Raw genomic sequence first — 17,950 nt, forward strand, 5'->3', positions numbered from 1 at the left:
GTGCTCTTTCCTGCCAAGGCAGGGGGTCGGACTAGATGATCTACCTAGGTCCCTTCCGACTCTAGCTACTATGAAACTATGAAACTAATACTGGCTCATGTGTAGCCTGTGACACTTTACTGACATTTTCCTAATTAATCTATTCTGTAGTAAAGTGGACATGTAGATGCACCCACAAGGTGCTTCTACACATTCATTGACTCCAGCCTTAGTTTACAGTGGTGTAAACTAATCTGATCTAAGCCCTTTGGGGCTGGTATCTACATATGCAGGAATTAGGGAGCAGATTTGCACCCAGTTACCTGCAGCTCTGCAATGGACTCCCACTGCCACCGTAGGGATCTCTAGGCTCTGGCTGCAGCTGCCAGCACCCAGCAGCACTCTTCAAATGTCAGGCCCACTCTCTGCTCTCTGGCCATCCCCTTCTTTGCCCAGGAGCAGTGTGCCAAGTGCAAGGGCAGCACGTGGCAGTTCTTTCCTTGGCCACTCTGCCTCCCCACAGTTATAATGTTTACTGTATGCCATTGGATTCCAGGGATGGGGTGTCCACTCAGACTAACATACCTTTGGGGTTCTGTCCCCAAGTCAGCATTCAGCAGAGACCAGTGGGGCTCCATGATGCCACTGCTGGGGTTGCCATCACCTTCCTGAGCCTGCAGCCCCACCACATTTGGGGCTGTCACCAGCCAGCTTGTCATCAAGCACACCTAAAATGATGAGCACTGGCTGGATGGCTTCCACATGACCCAGACCACCTTCCTGGACCTGCTCAGCAGCTTTGACCCCACCTGGGATGGCAGTACACTGGCATGAACCTGGCTGTCCCCACAGACACCTGGCTGGCCCTCACCGTGCTGAAGCCGGCCACACCCATCAATCTCCAGTACATTGAACACCTGGTCAGCATAGTCAGAAACACCACTGTGGAGGCTATTATGGAGGTGTGTGGGGTGTGGGCCCTCCAGGACTTGCTGGGTGACATTGTACTCTATATTCATGACCCCCTGGTAGTAAAGGTGGGGTTCAGTACCCGGTATTCCCCCAGTGTATCAGGGACCTGGACAGGACCCATATCCCCATCATCTGCCTATCCCATGGAGACCATTCCTACTACAGCCACAGGGAATTTCACTCTGTGGTCCTGCAGGTCACTGGGGACCACCACAACACATTCACCCATGTGAACAGTGACTGGGTGAACAGTGCCCACAATGCCCTCATGTTTTGCAACACCACCCTGCCAAGAATGGTGGAGAGTGAGCACTTCAAGCCAGGGGAGCCAAACCTGCAGCTGGATGCCATTGTTGTCCCACCCCTGCTCATTGGGGACCCTGCCTACCTGTTCCTGCCCTGTCTGAGATGGCCCTACACTGGCCACCTGGATACCTCCCAGGTCCACGCTAACCAGTGCCTTGGTGGGTCCTGCACCCTGGTGGTGTACATGTTCAGCTGCATCAAGAACCACTGGTATTCCCTCACTACGCACTCTGATGTAGCTAAGGAGAGCCTCCCCCAAGTCATCCACACAGCCTGCATGCTACATCACATCTGTGAGGCCCTTGGGGAGCTGTTCCATGAGGCCTGGGCAAAGGAGGCATGGCATGCGGAGGATGCCTGGCAGTGGGAGCACCACATGCAGTAGCAGTAACAGTGACAGCAGTGACCCCCAATGCTGAGGAACCAGGAGAGCCACACTCCCACCAGCAGAGTCCAGGGCATTGGGTGTGGGAGGTTCTAGGGGACACATGTAGTCACAGGCCTGGACAACACAATTCTTGGTCCCACGTCTGCTCTCTGGGCCCTCGTGTGTCTGTCCATGTGTTGCTGGCTCTGGGTTGCTGCCTGCAGTACCCAATACAGGGGCACAGCAAGGGACTGGAAGCTGCATGGCAAAGGCAATGCCCTGCAGCACCTGCAGATACAGGGCAGGCTGCTGGAGTGTGCTGCAGGCAGGTGGCACTGGCTCTAGAAGCTGCCTGCAGGTGGCCCTAGGTGCTAACATCCCTGGCCAGAGGCTGCAACATCCTTCAGGACCCAGCTGGCCCTGACAGCATTATCCTAGCAGCTGCACAACAATGCAGTGATAAGCACTGCCCAGGGGGGCACACACTGCCTGCAGTGCCCTCAGGTTCCCTAGTAAGTGTTCCCTAGGGCTTAAAATGTCTACAGGCTTTTATAGCCTGCAGACAAAGGTTGCCATAGGAGGCAGCCAGCCCAGAGTCTGGAGAGGCTGCTAGCCCACAACCCTGGGGCCTGTTTCAAGCTGGCCCCCTAATGGCTGGGCAGACCCAGGAGCAAACTTGGTCCTGGGTCATGTCTACACATACACTGCTGTGCATTAACTAATCCCATTGAAATTTACCACTTGTATTTGCAAGTGGCAAATTTCAGTGGGATTAAGAGTTTTTACTGCACAGTAAGTGTATGCATGTGTAAACACGTACCACTAATGCACAGTACCGTGTCTCATGTAGACATACCAAAAGAATAGGATCATATGGTAAACTGGATGCAAGAAAATAGTGTTTATTTTACTCCAACCAAAGGTAAGCCTAAGCACAAAGAATGGAGATCATACAAGAAGGGAAAATTCTGCTGTAGGAACTTGTGATTCTAAAGAATCATGGTGGATAATCAGATACACTTGCTGTGCCAAACTGAATGTATAAATAGAGAAACACTGGGTACGTCTACCCAAGATGCTGACTGTGCAGTATATTGTGACTACTGTGCAGTAACATTGTGTGGCAGGAAGGGTGACATAACACTACTGCATAGCAGCATCACAAAAAAGCCGTTCCTTGGTGCAACTGCACAGTAACTCCAGCTTAAACTTGTTTATACAAGTACTAAATGGCTTGCAGTCACTAGTCAGTATCTCATGTTGACATGGTCACTAAGTAGGAATATGGAGATTATATTACCTCAGAATATCAGTTCAGTTCCTGTGTCCACCATTCAAAAATGGCAATGAAAAGAAAGATCTGACTAGATGAAGGAAATCTAGTTTCCATTCAGGCTTCAGAATCTGTATCCTGGGACCACATGACTCTGCTAATGCCATTTCTGATTTTTATTAAAAATTCAGTAGGTAAAATGCATTAACAGCATTAGGAATAATGAATAGTGCCCCAAGCTCCCTATTTCTTTGCTTCTTTCTGAGTAAGACAGTGTAAACAGTATCAATCAGGAACCTGTCAAGTTGGAGGTGATAGAAAAAAAAAACCCAACCAAAAATAAAACCAACAACTGTTAAGCTGAGAACAGACAAAATCATTGAGGATTTGGGCCAAGGACTTGTTCAAGCTGCAGCAACTATTTATTTCAAGACTGCATTGTATTGGTCATTGTGAAGCCCCAGTGAGGGGGCAGTGTGGAGCCCCAGTGAAGGGGAAACTGAGGGCTGGGAGCCCAGTATATGGGGCCAGGGACCCAGTGTTTGTGTGTGTTTATGTAGAGTTGACCAGAGAGGGGCCAGGGCAAGCTTGGCTCAGGTCAGGAACTTGGCTGGCTACTACCCAGGTGAGGGTTACAGGAGAGACCCAAGAGATTGTATATCTACCACCCAAGGCATGATAAAGCTCCAAGGCCTACAGGAGCCACTCCAAGAGGAAGCAAGGCGGAACAAGTTGTTGATGTGAGAAAGAGACCCTGTAAGAGGGGGTGGAGTGCAAGAGGCCCTAGTGAGAGGATAGATGAACACTTTGCTGGGGTCGTTTGACCCCCAGTACTCTTTCCTGCCATAGCAGGGGGTTGGACTAGGTGATCTACTCAGGTCCCTTCCGACCCTAGAAACTATGAAACTATGAGAGGAGGGCAGTGTGAATGTGCATGTGAAAGAGGCCTGACAGTAAAGCTTGGTCCAGCTTTATGCCAGATGTATAGCAAGAACTTATGATGCCATCTGCGAAGCATGGGCTACCATGTAGGGGAGATTCAGAAAGGTGGATAATGCTCCCTGGCATCAGGGCCTGTAATAGGTAGTCTCCTGCATTTTCTATCAGTCATAGGAAGAGCAAAGCCATGGCAGGAGGGACTGGGCAGACTGCCCTATAGAGGCAGGTGAGCAGGCCAACTCAAGACTTGGCACTGGGCTTGCCACTGTCACACTCATGTTCCAATCCTCAGGTATATCAGATCTCTTTACAGTGCCCAAGTATAGGACAGAGGTGGTTTTTAAAATACTTTTACATTTCCCCAAATTGGAAAAGTCAGATGTCATAATAGTTCCTTGCAAAAAACCCAGCAGTTCAATGTTTCAGCTTCTTGTAACAAATCTTAATTGGTCATTAGGTCCATTGGGACTGTAAGAATGAAGAGCTTTCCTTCCACATACGCTGGTCTCTTCAGCATTAACCCTTGTTATTATCTACATAATTGGGATATTCTTTAAGACCAAGAATATAGTTAGGACTTTTACCTATCAAAGAAGTCACAGGATGGCCAAGATCTGGTTGTGTGTGTGTGTTGAGAAGATGTTAATGTTAACATTATTAAACTAGAGATCAATTCCAAATTAATTGTTCAGCTTTGCAGCCCTGAGCCAGCACTTAAACTTGGGTAATAACAATATGCCCTGAAAAGAGAGTGCAATCAATAAATAGAATGGCCTCTGACATGGTGAAATCAACCTTAATCAAGAATCAATTATCTCAGGGTTTTGTTTTGTTTTGTGACAAAACTTAAATAGATATTGGGTTCTTAAAAAAGAAAAACAAAGAAAAGCAACTGAAAGTAAATGACAAGGTCATAATAAAAACTGTCAGGAACTTGCCAACCCTATATAAGGCAATGGCAGAACTCTGATTTGCACAGGTTGTCTATGTTTATACCAGTCACTGCCTTTGGAGTAGGGAGAAGAGAAACAGAAGAAAATTGAACTGTAGACAAATGTCAAAGCTGACAATCACTAGTGTATGGTTTTATCATGCCACTTTTATCTTGGAAAAGCCACAAAATAAAAAGGACCATAGTGAAAAGTGCAGATGTTGTGAAAATACAGTACAAAAATAGATTAAATTCTTAGGAACCATTTTGTAGGAAGATTATAACATCTTGCTGGGAAAAAGTAAATATACATGTGTTGTTATGGCAACATTCAATATCAAAACATCACTAATATAGTGAATTTTGTTCTCCAAAATGACTCATCCCGAAATCCAGTAATGTTGTAGGTGTCCAAAATGGCTCTTATGAGGAACTTAAACACTTAGGGCATTTGTACATGTGCTCAGGGAGGCAGAGGGAGGGTGCTTGGATGAGAGCTGCTCTAATTAAAAGTGCATAGAGTGTCACGTGTATCCACATTCCTAAGCTGAAAAATGGCAGAAGGGGCTTTTAAAGCTCATTACCATTTTTCAGTGTGGGGATGCTGATACACATGACACAGGAGTCTTCTGGAGTGCAGCCATTATCACCTTTTAGCAGACTCGCTTAATCAAGTCTGCTCTAACTCATTGTAATTACAGTGTATCAGAGAAACCTCAATGTACGTGTATAGGCACCCTTAAGTTTCAAAGAAAAATTCAGAGTAGCTCTGCACAACACACTGTAAAAGAAACAATATGATTCAGGCTTTACTTTACCTTCACAGACCTAAGTGGTGCATATTAGCTCTGTAACTACTTTTTTCTGTAGTTTTTTTTTTTTTTCAGGTTGGAACTCAGAATGGTTATGTTTGTCACATTCTTCTATACTCTGTAGATCAGTAAGATGCACCATGGCTGAATAGCTGTTGGGGGCATGTCTACATGAGTTGTTTACTGCAGAGTTGCCTAACTAGCTCAGCAGTAAATAATTGTCTACAAGTGCAGTGCTGTTTGGATGGAGGAAATTAAGTATCTCCACTGTAAAATAGCCCTGCCAAACACAAGTACTATCCTACATTAAAGTTATTTATTCCTCTGTAACACACAAGTAGATGCTGATGGGGCTCACTGGGGCATGAGGCTGTTTCAGTGTGTGGGTTACCTGCTGGCTAGCCTCTCACTGAAGCACTTTTGTGCCCCATTCAACTCCTCCACAGCACACTGAGTCAGATCAGAGTAGCCCTGGGCTGGCAGGTTGATCCCCTGGATGTCTTGCCAGTTGGGACTGTTCTGCCCTGGCTCAACATGCTGCAGTTCCAGGAGCATGTGCAAATGGTGCACCTGGGAGCAATAAACTTCAACATGAACTCAATCTCTTTAATAGCATATGCAGTTGTGCCCAGGGGGGAAATAAAATCATCCAGGCATGCACACAATGCTAGGGAGTTTTGTTGCAGAAAAGAACATGATTTGCAGGCATTGAATGCTACAGGAGGAAGCTATCCCTGCTAGATTGTAGCCTAGCAGTTAAAAAACTTGATCTCACTGGGAGTGGGGTTGGATCTGTCTCTCCTACTTACTAGGGAAGGGTTATCCTAGCCTACAGACTAGGAGGACAGCAGTGCAGAAGAAGGGTAGTTCACTGAGACAGATGTTGTTCTGGAAGGAAGGGTATATATGTGGTATATATATATGGTGATATATGGTGTATGAATATAAGATGTGGGGGGCGGGTGTGTACACACACAGACACACATATGTGCATGTGTGTGTGTGGTGTATATATATTTCTCTTTTCCCTGATCATATCCAATTTCCCCAGCCCCAGAGTCATAGTTCCAGTCAATGTTCCAATGATGATCACATTAAATATTCACAGAGTGGCATCTTTTTTTCCCAGTGCACTAACATGATTCTGTTATGGATACAAATCAAAACTTTCTAGTCCTTTTTTTGCTCACATAATCCCCAAAATATCCAGTAATTATCAAGTCTTCAATGGTGAGGTGATGCCAAGAAAGGTCCTTAGGATCACCCTATGGTATAAATACCTTTTCTTGTCCCTGATAATAAAAAATAATGTGTATATCTTTTCCCCCCCCAAAATATATATAGTTTGATTAAAGTAGGAGAATGTGTTGAAAGAACAAGAACCCCTAAAAATAGTCCATAAGCATCTTAATGGAGTGAGAAAAATTATTAGGGATTGTTTTAGGGGGAAGACAAACAGAAAAATTAAGATGTATAAGAGGAAAAATCCCCTCAGAGCAATTTCTATTAGGCTGTAGATTCATCAGTCAAGAGCGGTGATGAACATGCCATTGCTAGATTTCAAAAGTATTACTTAAAATACTCTAGAAAATAACCCTACCTTGGCAGAAAGAGGTTCCTGATGGCCTGATAGTACATAAGGAGGGAAAAGATATCAGCTGCAGAACTGACCCTATGATCTGTAACTTTCGGCATCTGTGGCTGCTTCAACATGAGACACTGACTGCACAGAAGCTCATTGCGTGGCACGAAGCATGACATGACACTACTGAGCAGTAGTAATGAGCTACTGCACAGTCAACATCTCCAAAAAGCCATTCAGGGATGCTACTGTGCAGTATCAAGTACTAAATGACTGTGCAGTAACAACTGCGTAGTCAACATTTTGTGTAGAAACAGCCACTGTTCTGTATTTCTCTTTTTTCTCGTGTCATGTGTGTGCTACTAAGCTAACATCTTTATCTTTCAAGTCAGACAGAGAGGGATAAGCAGCAATGCTGCTCCAAACACATTGCTACTCAACTTTTGTTTATGTGTATTACATTATTGTGAAGGTCTAAAGCAGCAAATAACCAGGTACCATATTTACTTGATTCTAAGATGAGCCCCCTTGCCCCCCGTCCCCTGCCCGCCTTTAATGTGCTGGACAGAAGTCCCTTGTCTTAGGATCAAGTACAGGGAGGCTGTCTGCTGCTGTGGCTTAGGCTGTAGCCTCTATCCAGGGTCTAGCCATAGCTGTTAGACAAAATGGGGGCCCTAAATTGAAGTGGTGCGTTTTAAAAAACACTGCTTCGGTTTAGGGATGATTAAACCCCTGTGTCATGCACACACCCCACTGACTTCCCTGCCTCTCTGGTGAGGAGGGGTGGGTGGGCTGCCAGCGTGTGGAGTGATACCTGGGCTGTGGTAGGGTAGGGCTGGTGCTTCCCTCTGTGGCAGCTGTGCCCTTTCCCCAGGTGGCACCACCCACAGGAGCCCAGCTCAGGCAGTCCTGAGGAAGATTGCAGCCTCTGAGGGAAGCATCAGGCTCCTGTGCAGCTCAGGCAGGCAGAGAGGCTCCTGGGGGGAGATCAGGCTCACTGCTGTTCTTAGGCAGAGGTTGCTTTCCCCAGGCTGTTGCTAGGCTGCCTGCACAGGCTTCCTGCAGAGCTGTGGAGCTGCATGCGGTCCAGTGCTTCACTCCAAGGCTGTAGGGGCAGAAAATTATAACTCCTTGAAGAAGTTTTAGGTTGCTGCACCCCAAGTCATTTAAAGCGTATTACGCTGCTGAATTTCCTACAGTGGCTGAAATTAATATGCAATATGCCTCATTTCGTCTACACACATCTGTAGCTGCTAAGTAGGGAGGCAGGCAGAAGCAGGGGGCAAGCTGCTGGACCCTACACTACCTGGTCCCCTACAGCAGTGCAAGGATGAATTAAACATGATCCTCCAATCATTAGATCCTATACATGGAATAGTTTAATAAATTTGCACATTTTCCATGTCTAGAATCTAACTGGGGGGGGGACGTTCTTAAATTCAGAATGTTATTAAATGTATGTAATACAGTAATAAGTTTAATTCTTAGCTGTTTTATTTTTGTCTTATTCTGGGGTTTTTATTCCATATTCTTTGAGGATTGCTTTTCCCCTCATGGACAGAAAAGAGTCACATGCAATGTTTTTAATTCACTGTATCAAGCTGTTCAACCCAATTCATAAACAGTACTAAAGTCACTGCTGTTCAGCTGTTAAGACAAGATTGCTGGCAAATTCATCACCAGTTGTTTTAGTCTAGATATGCTTTGATGCATGGCCGGTTGAAACTGGAGCAGCTGCAGTAAGAAATTAAATAAAGAGGGGGTTTTGTTTTTGTTTGTTTTTTTAGGGTTGTCTATAAACAGATCAGACAAAATTTACTTGGTTTTAAAACTGATGGGATCTGAAAAATCCCTGACTTCTAAATATTTTTTTTAAAAATGGGGAATTTCTGCAACCTATTCTATCATGAAGAATAATTACTATATATATACACAAATATACATCTATCTATCTATATATACATATATAAGTAAACATCAAAGAATTATCTATATATCATATATATGATAGCATATGTGTGTGTGTATGATTCTTTGAAATTTATCCTATGATTCAGCATCAGCCCACTAAAAACAATTTGCTTCACCAGACTGTTGATATCATTGTTGATAAAGATATACAAAAACCAAACACAACATCTAAAATCGATGATAGCTATATTGACCTGTAGAGTGCAAGACTTGGGGAAAACTAAATCAATGTTTGCCAGAACAAACAAGAAAATCAGAGAAAAGAAGTGTAATTTCTATATCTCTCTGGGTTTTTCATGACAAAATTAAACTGAATAAGAAGCTTTGGCTGGTGTACAACCTAAGATATTGGATTTTAGAAGATGTAGTTTGCTAAAGCTATACCAGTGGATCATAGTTCCAAATAAAAGAAGAAAGAATCAGTGGATGAGTAGATCTGAGGAGGGACAAAGGTAAGCATTGTTTTGGGGATAAAGATAGATTATTGGGAAAGTAGGGGAAAAGGAAGTGGCTTTTTCTTTCTTGTGCCCTTCCCTGTAATAGTTAAAAATTAGACTCTTTACAAAAAAGGCAAGATTATAAAAAAATTATATAAAAGGTATGGTGACTCCTCGCTCTTCCAGTCTTAACTGCTCTCTCCTTCACACATGATTCTAATTCACCAGGTCTCATGAACCAATTATCTTCATTTACACAATCCATGTCCTTCCTATCTCATGCTCTAGTTCCCTCAGACCCCTTATCACCAGACTTAGATTCCTCCACTATTTAACCTCCTCAGAGTGCAGAATGACTCTGTTCTTTCTTAGTTCCCTCACAAACTTAAAACAGACATTGTTATGCTCAGAATCAATTTTCCTTTATCCATAACACCCACCACAGCTAAGCACAGAAGTGCCCTTCTTTGAATGTGTCTGCCACTAAGTGGAGTCTATTTTTAAGTCTTCATTCTTTATAAGCTACTGTTCATTTCCATCTCTTGTAAAATGAGATATGTATCCAAGCATCCTTTTTATGCTCAATCTACACCTTTTGGATCCTCCCCTCTTTTTCCTACACCTAGCAGCCGTGATCTAAGCTTATTTCCCACATACTCTTCAGGCCACCTAGTTTCACTTTGCCCTGTTTTCTATTTACCTGCTTCTCTGATTAAGTCACATTTGCCGGTTGTCCTAGAAGCTTAGACTTATACATAGATTCTACTAGCTGGTCACCCAAAATCACAGGTTGTATTCCTTTCACTATCACCTACTGATATGTAAAGACAGTGTCTTTCCACGGTATGCCTCCATATGTCCCAATCACTTAGTACGTGTTCTCAACTTTCTGTATACCATTGGCAAGACCATATTATCCACAAACACAATTCATCAGAGGCAATCATTCTGAACGCCTATAATTAGCTAATCAGGAATGAACTTATTCCAGATCTTTGACGAACCTCACCCTCAATTAGAAAATCCTCAGTTTCACTCCAAATGCTAACTCATGTTGTTGAGCTTCTATCCAAATCTAGCACACCATTTTCTTCATGAATCACCGTGTCATCTTTCTTGATACACAGTCATATGCTTTTACCATATCAATGGACCAGTCTATACCAGGTGAAGATTTTTCCTCTTCTCTGTACTTTTCATTAAGATTATCATTGCAAAATTGCAATGCATAGGTGGTTTACCAGGCATGAGCACCAGCTGATTGTTGCCTATTTTGACTTGTCTTTCTAATGCTTGTTTATTGATGTTTTCCAACAATTCATGGTGTGGTTGGTTCATGAGTTTTATACTTCTGTGATTACCACAATCTTGTATGTCTCCATTACTCTTAAAAATAGGCATCATCAATCTCCTTCACACATAATCTTTTAAAAAACTTGATGATGAGATGTACACCTTTACATCCCAATGCTCCCTGTGCCTCTATTAGTATTCTGTCTGACCCTACTGCTTTCCCATTTTTCATCTTATGAAAGTCATGTGTTACTTCTTTTATTTCTGATATTAATTTAAGCAAGGCTTGATTTTACCAGAACTCTTCTGCACCCCTAGGGTTCCCTTCATGGGTCTCATAAAGCAATCCCTTTTAGATCAAACACTGTAGCCCACCTCCATTATACTGTAAAAGAAGCAGAAAGGGGTACATGCAGACAAGCTTAACATATACTGCTTCCCTGGGACTGAATTTTCTGTTCTGTATCTGCTTGCAGAACATGTGCTGCAGGACAACATAATATTACTGGAAGAAAACTATTAATATTACAAGCTCCAGGTTGGTCAGTTCAGCATCTCCAGCAGTCCCTACTGACAGGGATCAAAATTACAGCCTAAAAAAGAATAACTTCACTATACAGTTATGATATTAATGGTCTCCGGCAATGATCCATATGTATTAAGAAATATATGAGAACTTAATTTTCTAGACAAATATCAAATTGCCATATGTTTAAATTTCCCTATTCAGAGCTGCTTCTAAAATTCATTTTTGACTACACCACCACTTATTTCTGCTAGGGGCTTTTCTCATATAGATTGCTTATCATATTAAACTGTGTCACAAGCTATGTTGTGGATAGATAGGAAAAGGATGAGTTTCATTTTCCCTTGTGATCTTAGGCAGGAATTGAATTCATTCTTTCTAGGTGAGATGCTTGTGCATTAATTTAACATGCTCTGTGCCCTCATTCAACTTGGTGCCCCTTCCCACTGACATCATACCACTTATAAATAGCATATCAATTACTTACTACTTTCTTCAAAGCCCATTTGGAATGGGATCAAAGCTTAAAAGATGTTTTTTAACTTCAGAGGCTTTGTACATCCAATAAAACTCTCCATTTCCTCCTGCTCATTTCCTTTTTATAGGTTAACCAGAACATTTTCTGGTTATAGACCTGTATCTGTGAAGAATCAGGAGAAGAATCATTCACTTCTGAACCTTTTCACTTCTGAGAACTGAAAAGTTAAATGCAGTCTCAGGAGCAGACCCTTATATGGCAGAGAGGAAGAACAATTAAAGGAAAAATCCATGTTGTAGCTCGTAAGAATAGAATCAAATATTACAGTGAAATTTGTCTTAACTCTATTTTAATGTCGAGTAGATGTTTCTGAGACGCAATTTACTCCATTTACTTGAATTTAATGAAATTTAAGGCAAGGATTTTTTCGACATTTAATTTGAGTCAGAGCTCTGTCCTCCCTACTTGTCCCCACCAGTGAGGCTAGCCCCAGATCTGCCACCACTGCTGCTACTGCTGCATGGCTGGGTCAGGGACAAAGCAAACGTATACTTTGTGCCCTAGGCTAGAGCAGGACCTCAGCTGGCACTGCAGAGTGCATTGGTGGCGGGGGAAAAAGGAGCAGGCAGTAGGGGTAGTGGGGCAAAGCAGCAGGGGGTGGCAGGCAGCAGAGGGGGCAAGTGGTGGGGGTCAAGGGGCAGGAGTCAAGACACGTAACTCCCCCACTGCTTGCCCCACTGCAGCAGTCAGGGGAGGGTGAATGAAAGGCAACTCTGAAATAGTTAGATTGCAAACATGGAAAATTATAACAAATATATGTTTTCTATTTATAGGTTCTAATTATTGGGGGGATCATCTTGAATTCAAAGTTGTCTTGGATTTGCATATATATCTATGGTACATTAGCTGTAGAGGATGTACAAATCCTAAATATTGTACCCCATAGGGACAAAGAAGGATCACTGTATCCTTTCTTTCAGTAGCTGAATGTCTAAGGCATTTCTCTGGAAAACCAGAAGCCCTGGGTTATGGAAGTCTCCCACCTAGAAGGGATTTGAACCTGGTGTTTGACTGTCTAGGATAGTAATCTAACCACTCCACCACAAGGAAGTGAACTAGGGACAATAAGTATGATTGTATGTATGTAAGAATATCTTGTCAGAAACAGAGTCTCATATGTTACACATTTCCAGCTGTGCAGACGAAGAGTAGATTTTTCAGAGAAAATTAGATTTTGAAAGGTTATATGCTTGGGACATGAATAAACGTGGCATCTTTCAGTTTCATGTGTGTTGTCCCTAAGGTTTGCTTCGATTAAAAATTCTCTCTTTCAATGTTAGCTTAGAAAGCTCTCCACAGTTTTCTCCATATGGATATCAAGCTAAGCTTTCTTAGTTTTATAATTCATCTCCTGTTAAAAAATACAGAGAAATAGAGATATTCTGAAATAGTTAACAAGCTTGCTGATGTGTAAGCCAAAGAAGAGTCTACTACCTGGAATCAAATTACTGCCCAAGTACATAATGCTAGCTTATTAATAGTAATAGGATTTCTATTCTTCTGGGCATACAGAAGGAACAGGGTAGTTGAATTAGGATGTGCATTTGATTTAGCTAATTTTTTTAAAAGTAACGGAACTTCAGTATTCTACGATGCAGAATATATATATTCTGCAGAATATATGTGTGTGTGTGTGTGTGTATATAAAAATAAAAAAATTCCTTCCAAATGAAGGTCTTCAGACATAGGCCAACTGACTTTCAAAGAGTAAAAAACTTTATATTAAGTTGAAACATTTCATGGTTTCAAGTAAATGTAGGTTTATTTTTTTTTAATTATTTTTTTCCTGAACATAAAACTACCACATTATTCAAAACTAAGCTTAATTTGCATCTAACAAGATGCTGAGTGCTTTGTATCACTGCTATATCAGAGGCCCTAAGGCGATAAGCATGTAAAGTACTGTATGCATACAAAAGTCTGCTTCTGGGCATACTAGGAATTCTGTAGTCTTGACAATCTGGACAGCTAGTTTCCTATACCTAAGCCTTGTTGTGGTTGACAAACTGTGTCATCTGCATACATGAGAATTAAATTATCTGTAGCGACATAGCAGGTGTAAGCTGGTTGCTGGCTTTTGTAGGGAAATTTGCTTCCTGGGGTGTTTCTCAGCCAGCTCTTTAAAGTCTTTTAAACAAACAAACAAAAAATCCCCTTGCTCTGAATGGGTGCCTGTTTTTTTTTTTCTTCTGTTCCATCACAATAGCTGAGCCCCTTATTGCAGCAGGCTCTTCCTTTCACAGTTTCTTTCTTCCTTCTTTTGCTTACTCTTCTTAGAGTGTTTAAAGATCCCAGTGGCTCCCTGCTTATTCAAATGCCTTAGAGCTGATTTTTCTCAACAGGGTTGACTGTTTCTCTGTGAAGGGAAAGATTACCATTGTACGGCAGGATTTAAAAGTAATATATAATAAACTTCACATTTTTACTTTTTTAAAAATCACATCCCATTATTTCTCTCCACAGTAAATCAATTAAAGTTAAATTTTTGTAAGCAAAACAAACAATATATGTCTCAGAGTAGTTTTGGCATCAGACTTTCTTGGACCTTTTTGCTATATCATAATTTGCACTTCTATTGTCTTTGTTCAAACCTGCTTAACTGAAGTGCTTATAGCTGAACCTGACTAATAGAGGCCATTGGGGGTGGGGAATAACTAGAATAAACACACTGCCCCACTGAACCATGGTCTTATGCAGTTTGGCTAAAAAAACTATCTTTCTTATTGAGCCATAAAGGAAGGATTATATGAAATTCACTGTTCAATCTAGCTCTTTTGGGTGATTTGTTTTATTAAAGTTTGAGGATGAGTGTAAACCAGGATGGAGCTCTTTTGGATACATATCAGGCCCATTATATTTGTATATTTTAGTATTTGTATCTCACAAACTTTAATTTATCCATCCTCAAACAACATCAGGGAGGAGAGAAGTAGGATAAAGAGGGTAGCTTCAGTAAAGGACTTAAGCACTTTCTCAGGAGAGTACACCACTTCAGAGTGGTGAACAAAAAACAAACAAAAAAATATACACTGAATGCATCCACATGTGCAATTAATGCTATATAGGTTTACTGTGCAGTAATTTACTGCACAGTAAGTCCGGCCTGGGGTGCTTCTACACGTGTAATCATTTGGGAGCAAATTTGCTTCTCATGTTTAGGGACAGACATTCAAAAAACATAAGCCTGAACTGATTCACTCTTTGCAGGTTAATCTAAGCTGCACAGCTTAAACTGATTAATAACTGGACAGACATTCTCTGTTAAAACAGGAAATGCTGAAACATGCCTGCAGTAGCTCAAGTCAGAAGCTGGGGGGCACTAGAGCTCACCTGCCAGCCACTGCCAAAGGGGAGGGAAGAGAGATGCCCTCCAAGGCTCTTACCCATATCTACTGGTGTGGAAGGGACATGGCCAGGCACCAGTCAGAGCTATCAGGACACACAGGATGCCAGCCACCAGCTTGGGAGGGGAGGAGGCTGCTGCCAGACTGATGAGTAGGGATGTAAAAAAAGTCCAAGCATGTATTGATTAGAGGAATTTGCAAAGCATACAACAGGGAACTACCAAAAATCTTCACCTAAGCTAAGATACAGCCCAGTAAAACACAGCATACACAACTTAAACTGTAACTCTAACTTAAAATTTAAAGCAGGAAGACAAGAGAAAGCCTTGCCTAGATCTTACTTATCCTCAGGGAAGAGTGTCTTTTTACAGCCAGGCATGCAGAAAGGCTTTGTTTAGGTTTTACAGGTTCTGCTTTATAATATAAATATAGCTCTCTGCATTCTTTGGTCTGCAACTTCCAGCCAGAAGCTATCTGTAACTTCCCTTAACTCCATGTGCTTCCCTTAAGCACATATGTATGATGATTGTCAGATTTTTGCCATCACTTCTCATCTCTCAGTCTGGTCCTGCAGGTCTTAGCTCTGGGCTTGCAGGTGTAGATCTTGCCTCTCTCCCCTGATCCAGGGCTGCTGTGAATTTAATCCCCTCCCTGGCTGCAAGCAAGCTGGAAAGAGGGAGGAATTAAATTCATCTCTGCCTGGCTGCCTGAAAGCCATGGATGTCCACAGGGCTTGCCAGTGGGCCAGCCAGGATTGGTGGCTGCACCTAATCCAGCACATTTGGAATGATGAGCAATGACTGGACTTGTTTCTGATGATGCAAGCCACCTTCCAGGAGTTCTTTGATTAGCTCTGCCCACACCTGAGGCAGCGGACCACCACTATGTAGCTACCCCTCCCCACTAAGACCGTATTACCTACTCAAACTGGCCATGCTTGTCAGCCTGCCCTAAGTCAGCCACTTCTGTGGCATGGGCAAAATGACTGCCATGGACAAGGGAGGCTGTCCTGAAAGTCTGCACTACTTTCCACGAAGTTCTGGAGCACACCATGCTTCGGGTCCGGATGCCCCTGGAGATGGTGGAGGGGTTCTATGCCCTGTGCTTCCCCCAGTACATTGGGGTCTGGATGGGACCCACATCCTGTCACCTGCTCACCCTGTGGCAACCACCCCTACTACAGCCAATAGGGCTTTCATTCTATAATGCTGCAGGCCATCATTGACTACTGGGCTGCTTTTATCAACATGAGCACCAGCTGGGCTGGCAGTGCCCAGGATGCCCATGACTTCTGGAACTCCACCCTGCCAGCCCTGGTGGAAGGCAGGCACGTTACCACAAGGTAAGATGGTGATCCCACCCCTAATCAGGTATCCCTGCCTACCCACTCTTTCCCTGGCTCATGCAGCCCTACACCACCCAGTTGGACCCCTGCCAGACATCCTTCAGTTGGTGGCTGGGCTGGACCTGATCAAGTGCACCTTCAGCTGCCTGAATGGATACTGGTGCAACTTCACTACCCACCTCCAGGTCACAGAGTCTAACATCCCCTGGGCCATCACCACAGCCTGTGTGCTGCATAACATCTGTGAGGCCCTAGGGGAACTCTTTTGTGAGGCTTGGGTGGATTAGGCTTAGTGAGTAGAGGACTTTTAAAACCCGGAGTGCCAGCTGCAGTGGCAGTGACAGCAGTGTTCCTCTCCCAAGGCCAAAGCCACTGGAGAGCCACACACCTGGCAGTGGGGAGCAGGACACTGAGTATGAAAGGCACTTCCAGACCACCTGTTCCTGCACCCCTCCCCCCCGCGTGTAGGCTACTTCCCACTCACATGCAATGTCCTCTGTGCACCAGGCCCACAAGTCTGCCAGCCTCTCCTCTGTCATGTTGACTAGTTAGTCCAAGAGCAGGGTCCAGTTCTGGGCCTGCTGTTGCCAAAGCTGGCACATATGGAGGGCACAGACTGAGGCTAGCAGTGACCTGGAATGTGCATCCCCTTGTAGAGTTTGTGCCTCTCCAGGTGAGGAGAAAGAGGCTGTTTGTGACAGGTTGCAACATTTCTGAGATAGTATGCACTATATCAGGAGCTGTGTGGTGCCTCAACTCAGATTGGAGTTGTGTATGCACAAGTGTCCAGGGACCATGGTAAGTCAGCTGGGCAAGCTCTGGCACAAGTAGCTACTAATAGGTGCATGGTGCCTAAGCTCAGATGGTGAGGAGCTCCCAGCCAACTGTGACATGGAGTTCTTGGCACCCCTACCTTACCCCCAGGGGGCATCTCTGAAGAAGGGCCCTGGGCCCACCCCCTCAGCACATGCCCTGTGCTTACTTCTGGTTAGACTATCCTTGGTGCTGTAATGAGCTGTTTGCATAGACCAAAGAATGCTCAAAATACTATGTCATTCTGATGATGATCACCATGGTGCCCCAGGCACACCTGAGAACCAGGCATGGGACCCTGAGCTTTGACAATGCAGTAGGCAGGCCTGCACTTACCTACAACATTCAGTTCTGCCTGCAGGGGTACCTGTGCCTACACTATGCATTCCTGCCCCCTACAGCTGAGAATGACATTAGATGCTTAAATACCTTCACGAATCTCGGGCTAATTGACTTTTCCAGGACACACAAGAAATTTGAGCAAGGACATTCTGAGGCCTGGTCCAGAGCTGTAAACACTGG

This window comes from Crocodylus porosus, unplaced genomic scaffold, assembly GCF_001723895.1.
Source record: "Crocodylus porosus isolate Cpor-Errol unplaced genomic scaffold, CroPor_comp1, whole genome shotgun sequence".
NCBI lineage: Eukaryota > Metazoa > Chordata > Crocodylia > Crocodylidae > Crocodylus > Crocodylus porosus.